The sequence below is a fragment of the Cervus canadensis genome, chromosome 1 (assembly GCF_019320065.1).
Source record: "Cervus canadensis isolate Bull #8, Minnesota chromosome 1, ASM1932006v1, whole genome shotgun sequence".
NCBI classification, from domain to species: Eukaryota; Metazoa; Chordata; class Mammalia; order Artiodactyla; family Cervidae; genus Cervus; species Cervus canadensis.
Window position 1 is genome coordinate 71,247,936 of NC_057386.1, and position 11,215 is coordinate 71,259,150.

At 43.6% G+C, this 11,215-nt stretch overlaps 1 protein-coding gene across 9 annotated transcripts in view; it reads left to right on the top strand.

Moving 5' to 3' along the window:
• Nucleotides 1-11,215, top strand: part of ZNF827 (zinc finger protein 827) — a 186,520-nt gene that overhangs the window by 23,399 nt on the left and 151,906 nt on the right. The window contains exon 1 of one of the 9 annotated variants that reach the window (XM_043485132.1): nucleotides 1,004-1,027. The exons of the other annotated variants lie outside the window; for them this stretch is intronic. The gene's annotated coding sequence lies outside the window, so the exon portion shown is untranslated. Of the gene's footprint in view, nucleotides 1-1,003; nucleotides 1,028-11,215 lie in introns of those variants that run through there. 9 annotated transcript variants of the gene reach the window in all.

The following is an 11,215-nucleotide window of genomic DNA, read 5'->3' on the forward strand; positions in this document are numbered from 1 at the left end:
GATTAGAGATACAAGGCATATCCATTGCCTTTTTAAATTAATATTAATTAATTTTTTTGTTTACTGACTTGGAAAGAAGTTTGAAACATATTACTAGGTAAAAGAGAAGATTCTAAAACTGTATATATAATAGGATCCAGTTTTAATGAATGTTTTTTTTTGTCTCTGTTGCTTCCTGCAGCCTTTCTCTAGTTGCAGGGAGCAGGAGATTCTCTCTAGCTTCGGGGCACGGGCTTCTCATTGGAGTGGCAGTGGCTTCTCTTGTAGAGCTCAGGCTCAATAGTTGTGGCGAGTGGACTTAGTTGCTTCATGGCATGTGGGATCTTCCCAGACCAGGGATCGAACCCTCTGCTCTGGAAGGTGAATTCTTAACCTTTGGACCACCAGGGAAGTCCCCCCTGAAATTCTTAAAAGAGAATGAAGTGGACAAAACCAGTGGACTCCAAGTTGTTAAGGGGCTGTTAATCTGACTCCAGGGTATTGTGGCCCTTGGAATTGCCCTTGTTTGCTGGTTTCGTGTGGTTTTTGTTGTATCCACTGTCTTTCGACCTGCTATCATCGACTTTGTTTGTATGTGCCAGAAGGTGAGCAGGGAAAGGAGATAGCAAATAAGTGAACATTTGACCACTAGATAGCAGCTCTGGCACAAAGCCTGGTCGAGTAAAGGTTAAAATCGTTGACCTAAATCAGTGTTTAAAGTTGACTTTGAATTAGGGTTGTCCTTGTAAGTGGTGTTCTTTGGTGTCATGGATTCTTGTGCATAACCCAAAGAAATATCCTCACACCACAGCACCATCTACTTTCATGAGCATGTAGGGGGTTGGGAGCGGCTTCCTCGGCAGCTTTTGTTTTATGTGTATTTAATCACTAAATAAAAATCAATTTCCTCTCCCTTGCTAACTTCTCTTATCCCCCTAGGCTGTTTTCCTTCTGGAATAGGTATATTTTTAGTCAATAAAGGACTTACTGTGTGAACTTTTCTGTTGGCAGGCAGAACGATTATGACCGTGATATGTTTCATTCCAAGGTGGGTGCTGTCAACACTTGGTAAATGTATCCACAAAGAAATGTATCATTTTATGTATAAGCTAAGATTCTACTAAGTAGCCATTTTTCTTCCCATAGAGGGCTGTTCTTAGACTGCTGAGTGCATTATTATGTTATTACGGCTTTTTGTTGTTGTTGTTAAGTTCTTTCTTGATCTATTAATAATTTCCTGGTGATTTCAGCAGTTTGATAATTTATCGCTCATCTTAGAACAGGTATTGGTAATGTTGGGATGAAAACATTTATACAAGAGGAAATAAAAGTCAAGGAAGCAGATAATCGACCGATTTATCAGCCTTAGCAGACAATTTTTCTGATAATGCCATGGTAGCCATGGTAAATTTACTTCTGATTGCTTGAGGGGACAGATTCTATATGCTTTTTGTAACATGGAGATGCCTGAAAGGGTGAAGCAGTAAGGAATCAATCCGTGGGCTAACCAGTACTGTTTTGGTCTCTCGATAGGGCGGCGAATTCATGCTATATTTGCACCTATCCCTTTCTTATTAATTGGCCACAACATATGTGGTGATGAGTACACATACATATATATGTGTATGCGAGCTAAGTCATTTCAGTCATGTCCAACTCTGCGGCCCCATGGACTGTAGCCCGCCAGGCTCCTCTGTCCATGGGGATTCTCCAGGCAAGAATACTGGAGTGGGTTGCCATGCTCTCTCTAGGGGATCCTCCCAACCCAGGGATTGAACTCGCATCTCTTATGTGTCCTGCATTGGCACATTGGCAGGTGGGTTCTTTACCAGTAGTGCCACCTGGGAAGTTCACACATATATACACACATATGTATTTATTTGGAGATTTCTAAGTTACTGTAGTAATAGAAGATTTCTCTTGATTAATGCCTTTCTCAAAATCTTTCATTTGACAGAAATTTGGCTAAAGTTTAGAGAGAGTCAAAAATAGCTTTTTAGTCTGTTTATAGTCTCTGTAGCCTCAGGGGACTTCACACTGAGTGGTGAGCGTGGCCGATTCTGTACAATAAGCCTAGCTTACACAAAAATTTCAGTACTAACTGAGTCTACAGGTTAGAATTCAGAGGTGAAACCCCAGAAAAAAATCTCAGGCATCTCAGGCCTTCTTCATTCCAACTTAAATGTACTCATTTTCTAGAGTTGCCGTTACAGAGTACCACCAATTGAATGGCTTCGGTGATGGGAAAAATTGTTTTAGTTATTCTTAATTAGTAAGATCATGTAACAATTATATGTTCTGTCAGTCAGTTCAGATGCTCAGTCGTGTCCAACTCTTTGCAACCCATGGACTGCAGCATGCCAGGTACTCAAACTCATGTCCATCGAGTCGGTGATGCCATCCAACCATCTCATCCTCTGTCATCCCCTTCTCCTCCTGCCTTCAATTTTTCCCAGCATCAGGGTCTTTTTTTAACACAAAGCAAATAGATATTGTATTCCCATGATTCAAAGGGAGGTCAAAAAAGAAATGTATTGTCTCACTGCTGGAGGCCAAAAGTTCAAGATCAAGATGAAGGTGGCGGCGGCTCCATGCTCCTTCCAAAGATGCTAAGAAAGGGTGTGTTGTGGGCCTCTCTCCTAGCTTCTGGTAGCTTCTTCACTTGTGGCTTGTCTGTCTGTGTGCAAATCTCCCATTTTTATTAGGGCACCAGTCATATTGGGTTAGGGCCCACCCTAATGACCTCTTCTCAACTTGATCACCTACAAAGATCCTATTTCCAAACTCAGTCACATTCACGAGTACTGCGAACTGGACGTGAGCATCATTATGGGGGATGCAATTCAGCCTATGGGGCTTCCCAGGTGGCTCAGTGCTAAAGATTCCACCTGCCAATGCTGGAGCTGAGTGTTCAGTCCCTGGGTCGGGAAGATCCCCTGAAGAAAGAAATGGAAACACATTCCAGTATTCTTGCCTGCAGAATCCCATGGATGGAGGAGCCTGGCGGGCTACAGGCCATGGGGTCGCAAAAGAGCCCCACATGACTTAGTGACTAAACAACAACAATTCACCCTACAACACAAGGCTTTCATCTTTAGTTTGCACAGAATTTTAATAAGCCTGGTGATTGTTGTTTCAGTTATGGCAGACAAAAAGCCTCAAATTTAGAAGGAGAGGGCTCTGCATAGGCATAATAGAGAAAAAAAAGAATTCGTAAGAACTGTTAAAATAGGAATAATGACTTAAAATGCCATTGCTTGGAGCTATTTGATATGGGGGCAAGCTGCTGCAAAGGCTCAGTAGTTTCTGAGACACTTCTCAGAACATAATAATCATATTACAAACATAATAATCATGTTTCACACATCATGTTTGAGTATGTATGCATTTTTAAATCTCATCAAAACAAGATAAAAAAATACATCAACTGCGTGAAAGTACTTTGGTACTTTTTGGTTACCTGAAATATTACTTTTTTGTCAAGTTATTCATATTCTGAAGGTTTGAGTTTAAACCTTACTTTGTCACTAAGTGTGAATATTAAGTAAGCCTTTTGTAACCTTGCTTTCCTGGTCTGTAAATTTAAAAGAGTACAGTCTACTGCCTAAAATTATTGTGAGGATCAAATTTGCTGCTGAATATTAAAACACCGAATACAGAACCAGGTATATTTCGGGTGCTTTATAGATAATTGTTTGCTCATTCAGCAAATGTTTGTTGGAAACCTGTCATGTTCTAGACCTCTTTCTAGGATTCACTCATTCATTTACTCATTGATGATCACTTAGTGATGTAGTAGTTGAAGCACTGATCTCTGCATTGGGACATCTGAGCTCAAAGATCACCAGCCCACTCTAAGCCTCTGCCTAGAAGCTAGACTTAGGAACTAGCTCTCCAAGGCTTTTCCATCTCTAAAATAATTCCTATAACAAAATTCAACTTCAACAAATAGAGCTGTAGTTCTCAATATCCCCCAGATCCATTGGATCAGCCTGGCAAGTACCCTCTGGGCATTCGCTTTGCTCTCTGAAGATGGGGGTACTAGGATGCGTGCTGTTTTCTGATAATAGTAACAATGCCAGCCACTCCTTACTGAGCTCTTGACATTGTACTACATACTTTTCGTACATTCTTGTTCCTCTTGTTAGGGTACATGTTTCTCCAAAGAAGATGGGTATCCAGAGAGACATGGTGCACTTTCCAGGAGAATAATGTTCTTGGATGGTTTGTGAGAAACACCCCTGTATTGTTAAGTAAGGATGAGCTCATCTATAGTATAGAGTGCAGAATTCACTTCAAATGTTAAGCTAAAACTCAAAGAAATTTGGGACTTCCTAGAGGGGGCTTCTGCTTCAGTCCCTCATTCCCCTAGACTGCTATTGTCTCTTGTTGGCCAGCAGGGAGGTTCTGGTGGAAACGTTTGCAAAGCAGGCTCTTTGCCCTATTCTGTGTTTGATCACATGAGAAAAATAGAATTGTCATTTGTAATTTTGAAAACCATTCTCATTTCCAGTACTGACAAGGGCCACCGTTCTGATTGTTAAGCCCATTTTTTCTTTCTCATTCATACATGTGACAAATATTTGAGCACCTGTTCTGGTGGGTACCATTCTAAATATTGAGGATACAGTGGCAAGCAGAACAAAATCTTCTCCCTCAGGGGGCTTCTATTCTAATAAACAGTGATATTTGAGGGGAGACCTCAGGAAGTAAGGGAATCAGTCATGTTGGTCTTCTGGGGGAGAAAGATTTCAAAGGGAATAGGAAGTGCAAAGGCCCTGAGGCAGGAGCTTACCAGGCGCAGTGGTAGGAGACAAGGTCAGAGGGATGCAGATTATGTAGGGCCTTTGCTGCTGCTGCTGAGTCATTTCAGTCATGTCTGACTCTGTGCGACCCCATGGACTGCAGCCCACCAGGCTCCTCCGTCCGTGGGATTTTCCAGGTGTAGGGCCTTTAGGTCAAGGTAAAGGTTTTTTGGATTTTATTCTGAAGCCTGAGAAGCCATTGTGGAGGCTTTAGGGATGAAGCAGTGGAATTAGGGGCTTCCCAGGTGGTTCTACTGGTAAAGAATCCAATCTCTGGGTCAGGAAGATCCCCCCTGGAGGAGGGCACAGCATCCCAACCCACTCCAGTTTTCTTGCCTGGAGAATCCCATGGACAGAGGAGCCTGGTGGGCTATGGTCTATAGGGTTGTAAAGAGTCAGACATGACTGAAGTGACTTAGCACGCACAGTGGAATTGGACATAATATTTTTAAAAGCTTACTCTGGCTACTGGTTAAGAATATGGGGTGGGGGGGGTGGGGGCAAGAATTGGAAGTAAGTCAATCAGTCAAAAGGCTACTGCCATAGTCTAGGCCAGGGGTACAGTGCAGTATACGAGGGTGGGAGTGGTGGAAATGTTGAAAAGTGGCAAGATTTGGAATGTATGTTGAAAGCAGAACCAACAGAATCCACAAATTAATTAGATGAGGGGTGTGAGAGAAAGAAGCTAGTGGAGACTGGCCGTGGCAGTTTGGTCCAAGCAGTTGTAGGGGTGGAGGAGTTGCCATTCGTGTTGAGATGGGCAGTTTGATGGGGGAGTTTGGGTTGTTCCTGGGTCACTGGAGGACCTGGCAACTTTCTATGAGAATATTGAAACCAGCTTAGATACTGTTTGGACCTCTCTTTGAAGATAAGGAGCAATGTGTTAATGTGTGTTACCTTTGTTTTCTTCGTGGACACTTCCAGCAGTAATCTGCAAACACTGCTGTGTGCAAAATGGTCGTCTTGACCCAGGAGGCAGCCCTGCTATCTCAGTCTGCAGACTCTTATCCTCTCCAGACTTCCACTCATTTCCCACTGCCCTCATGGCACCTTTTCCCCAGCTGGACTGGTGACAGGGATCTGGCTGTCTTCTCCACTCTGGCAGTTTGAAATACCTAGCAGTTCTTACATTTTCTTCCTGGCCATGCTGAGAAGGGATGGGTGCCCCTGGGCATCAGGTTCAATAACCGTGGTCTCTGCGGCTTGGTCCTGCGGAGCCGATTGCAGGCCTGTCATTTAGACTGTGGACTTGGAGGCCTGGACCCCTGAGAGGTGCCTTCACTGAGGGCAGAACCAGTGTGGGGAATGTGCTGAAGCTTTCAGGCTACAAAAGGACGATCGAAAAATTGGCAAGTAAAGCGGCCTAAATGAGGATGTGTTTTATGCTCAGGATCATAAAATTGGTTCAGAACAACCTGATGTGCAGCATGCTAAACCTTCATTAAGCATTACCGAGGTCACTGCTTTTGTCCTCCGGGTGCCTCTTCTGTTTCTTCTGTGACCCACGTGGAGCCAGTTGTAGAGCCCGCCCCTTGGCTTCAGCGATAGGTCCAGGGAGTGGCACGTGACCTCCAGCAGCCAATCAGAAGGAGAAAGACCTTTCTCCTGTGATACATAACGTCATTGACAGTGGACTCCAGAACCTGTACACCAGATTTTTAGCCTGCTGGAAAAGGTGGCCTGGAGGAGGGCATGACAGCTCACTCCAGTACTCTTGCCTGGAGAATCCCCATGGACGGAGGGGCCTGGAGGGCTGCAGTCCACGGGGTCGCAAAGAGTCGGACATGACTGAGTGACTAAGCACAGCCCAGCAAAGGTGGCCTGAGAGGAGGCTCACCTCCCAGGAGAGACTAGGCGCGAATGAGAGGGAGCTCTGGTGGTGCTTTGGACACCCTCTCTGGGGCTAGCGACATGCATCCCTCTCCAGGTTTGATAGAGGGACTGAGAACGTGACCTGAGAACGTTCATGCACGCGGTCCTCATCACTGACAACCACAGGAGCCCAACTACCCCTGCTTTGGTCAGGGCTTGCCTCATTGTCCTGCTTCAGCCATGTATAACCTAATGGTTTTTTTATTTAAAAAGGAGTGAGTTGGGTAACGTAACTGGTCAATCTGCCCTTACCCAGTCAATAGATGGGGTGTCTTTAAAATGTGAAGAGGGGAGAATCTGAAAACATTTTCCTTAAGTGAAACTATCTAACAAGGTCACCAGAATATTAGCTTACTCCACGACTGGGCTATTTCCTGTTTGATAGTTTGCAGAAGAGGCAGCCCTCATATAAGTGAATTTCCAGTGTCCTCTGTTGAAATCTTCATCCTCCAAGGTCCGTTTCCAAAGCCACCTGTACGATTGGAATGAATGATTTGGTGTCTTAGGCACACAGGACTCTGCGATGGCACCAGCCATTGTGTTTCATAGGCTTGTGCAATCCTTGCTCCCCTGTTAATTATAAACTGTTGGCCTAGACATTGTCACTGTCTCTGAGGCTCTCTGTTGCAGAGAACAGTTCCCTGACTATGTTAATAGTAAATGCTCAGTAAGTGTTGAATTAAATCCATTATCAGCATTAGTTTTACTAATAGCTTTTGTACACTGCTATATAAACTTTACCAACTGCTTTCGTGTACAATTGCAAGGAAAAATCTATTGTATGTTTTAAGGTGGGTATTCCTGGTATAACTGATAATACTGATAGCGGCCTGTTTAGCTTTGGATGCATATTAGGTGGAAATGGAAAACATGCAATATTTTTAGATGCAGATGAACCGGAAGGTTAGGGATCAGGTGAACACACCTGTGGTCACAAGAAGAGGGTGTTGGCTGCCAGAGGACTGACCATGAGTCAGCTCCCTCCAGGCGAGTCCTAGGAACCTAATCCTGATGCTCTTCAATAACTGCCAATGAGATTCATGTGTATTGACTGGTGGGAATGGTTTGTGGGTAGATTAAGAACTGAGGCTTTTCGGCTTCCGTCTCCACTAGCTTTAACCTCAGCCAAAAGGCATGAAAATTAATAGGTGCCTCCTTTTATTTTTTTCTCTCTCTCCTCCTGTTCTTTCTGAACAAGGATCTTTTGAGTTGAATATCGGTCCAATTAAATGCACCTGATTAAAACTGTCAAACCAAAAAGGGAGTGAGCTGAAAAAAAATTGCAGCAAGAGTGGCAGATCTCAAGTTACTCAGTTTCTCTGCTTGAGAACTGAATTGTAAATAAATGTGTTAGGTAGTGAAATTTTGTTTTGTTTTCCCCAAAGGAGAAATATTTGCCACATGGAAACAAAATATATTCAGCGTGTTTTCATTCTGTAATTGCGCTGCTTCTGTTCTTAATTCTTTCTGAGTTTCTGATTTAAAGGGAAAAACACAGAAACAGACTGTTGTGTAAAATTGACAGGAATGAGTGTGAACCTGGCTGTCAGAGACATAGGTTGTCGTAAAATTAGCAATGGAAATAGCTTCCTATTCTAGAGGTTAAAAATAATGCATCTAGAAGGGAGTTGTTTACATTGGCCATTCAGAGGCTTCCCCTGGAGACTTAGTTAGAAAAACTGTGAAATCCATGGTGGATGCTGGATGCGCAGACAGCATTTCTAGGAGGGCGTCTCACAGCTCTGGGAGGGAGAGGGGTGAGGACAGGAGAAGGAACTGGGGATGGGGGTGAGTTCTCAAATTGTGAAAGAGGGTCAAAAGACAAGCCTCATTTGTTCTAAACTTTGCGATGTCCAACAAATTAATCCCTTAGATTGCAGGAATGCTGTTTGAGCATCCCAGTGACAGAAGCCTTTCTCATCCTGCAGCCTGAAAGGAGCTGGGGGCGGGGGTGGCCCACAGACCTTGCTGAAGGGGAGCTCCGCAAAACTGGACCAAGGAACACCTCTTGGATAAAACTGAATGTGAAAATAAACAGCAGCCCAGCAGAAAGGAAACCAAATTAATTTATGCGTGGGAGAAAATCTTGCTGCTCTTTTATGAAGTGAAAACACATTTGTTGGAGACTTTCAGGGTTTTTCTCTCACCCTCTGTGGGTCCCAGCCTCTCTTGTGTTCATTTCTCTGAGTGCATACCCCAGCTTTTACTTGACCTCAGATGATGACAGAATAGTTTCAGAGATGTTTCTCCTCAGGTTTCTGGTCTGACTCCTTCGAGGCCATGCACTACAATTATTTGCTGGTTTATTACTTAAATAACCACGATTGCAGTAGCAGCATCTTTCGAAAAGCGATTAATGGAATATTATGAATTTAAAAGGGCTTCCCTGGTGGTTCAGTGGTAAGGAATCCGCCTGCCAATACAAGAGACACAAGTTCCATCCCTGAGTGTGGAAGATTCCCACGGAGAAGGAAATAGCAACCCACTCCAGTATTCTTGCCTGGGAAATTTCATGGACAGAGAGAGAGGCCTGGTGGGCTACAGTCTGTAGGGTCGCTAAAGAGTTGGACGCGGCTTAGCGACTAAACAACAACAACAACAAAATGAGTTTAAAAATACTCTTTAGGTATTTGAGTTTTCTTGCAGTACAGAAAAGAGTGTATGTATCTCAGTGAGTGTATCTGCAAAGCACAGAGCGGTAGATGGTTAAGAAATATATGGATATTTTAGAGGACTTAAATTGGTCTATTTAAGAAATGCTTTGTTTGCATGTTCTGGGCTTGTGTTTTGGTGAGGTTGAGGAGGTTGCTTTAAACGTAGTTATCAGCTGTTTGTATCACTCTGGAAAGTTTGGATCTCCTTATCACTGTTTGATGGGCTTAGAGCCTGAATTGACAACTTCTTTAGTTTTGGACCCACTCACCGGCTTCAGCACATCTGGAGGGGGTGAATCTTCTTCTCACATCTGGAGTGGGCCGGAAATTAAACTTTGCCTTTGGGGCTTTGCCAAAAGGTGTGCCGAATTTTTTAGGCATTTGAATCCATTTTTGAGAACAGCAACAAAAAACAGGCAGAGAGGGAATGGAGAAATTATAGAATTAATTGGTACTTAGCTCTTATTGGTCTGTCTGAAAATAAGAGTGAACGATATCTTTATCAATGAGAATTCACTTGCTGATTTCTCTTTCCAGAGGGTGGAAGGACAGCTGCTCAGATTTTCTAGAAGATGCTACTCAGAGGGCATCTGGCAGGGGCTTTGAAAAGGAGCACTGGGCCAGATGTTGAGAGATTTGGGCTTTTGGTTCCAGTGTTAGCAGTAGGTTAGCTCTGTGTGTGCCTTAGATCCAAGTTGGTAACCTTAAGAATATTTAATAGTCTCAGTAAAATGACAAGACTGTACACGGATGTGGTTGTGATTCTTTGTGGTTCTCAAAACCCTGATTTTATGTACCTTATTAATTGCCCCAGACTGCAAGGAATGATAACCCACTCCAGTATTCTTGCCTGGAGTATCCCATGGACAAAGGGCCTGGTGGGCCTTTGGACATGACTGAAGCGACTTAGCATGCACACAAGGTTCTACACCAGTCTTGACTATGGAGAGCTACTCTAGTTTGACAAAAGCATAATTTACAAAAAGGAACATAAAATTAACCCTGTTGTTGAAATTGACGTTGGCTGCTTGGTGGTTGGTAAAGAGCATCTCTTCGAGAAGCCGTTGGTGAGATGAGTGGTTCTGGGTCGTGCTGGTTTCAGGAAAGATGACAAATGTTGAAATCAGATGGGAAGAAGGAAATGTGGCAAATCACCAGGAGCCAGACTGTTTTTAACAGAGAAAACTCAATTTTGCCTGCTTTTCTCCAGCAAATCCCATTTGATATTTTATATTTTCGTGATAACTTAATAAGGAATCTCAGGAAGGAGTTGCAGAACTGTAACTTAGTGAAAGAGAATTTGTCATTTGTGACATTTCTTCTCTAAAGAGCATGGGAAGATCGATGTATTAGCTTGTAGTTCGGGCATTACTACTTCCAGCTATTTCTGTTCGGAAAAGAAACAGCACGATATATGTAGCAAAACTTGGCACAGTGGGGAATTTTGGCTCCGTCCCTAAAGTGTCATCAAACTCTCTAGGGACCAGGCATTGTGTGAGGCATATGTGGAATCTGTACATAGTAAGCCACCATCCCCACCTTCCAGGAACCTGGTCACTTAATTTTTTAGAAGATAAGTTCACAGTAGACAGATCACTTAGACTGATACAGTATCAGTATTTTAAAAATGGGAATGTTGGGTCTGCATTCAAAATACGTACAGAACCTGACTGCTTCTTCCCACCTGCAGCCACCTTGAGCGGCCTCCCTGTTCCCACCTTGTACCTGCATTTTCTTTTCCACAGGCAGCCAGAACAAACCTTGGAAACCGCAAGTCGCGCCATGTCACTGCCCCGCCGCTGCCCCTCCAGTGATTCCCAGTCACACCAGTTGCCAAAGATGCAAAAAAATCTTTCGGTAGTTTACAGCATCCTTCTGATAGGCTCGGCCTCCCTCCTTTACATC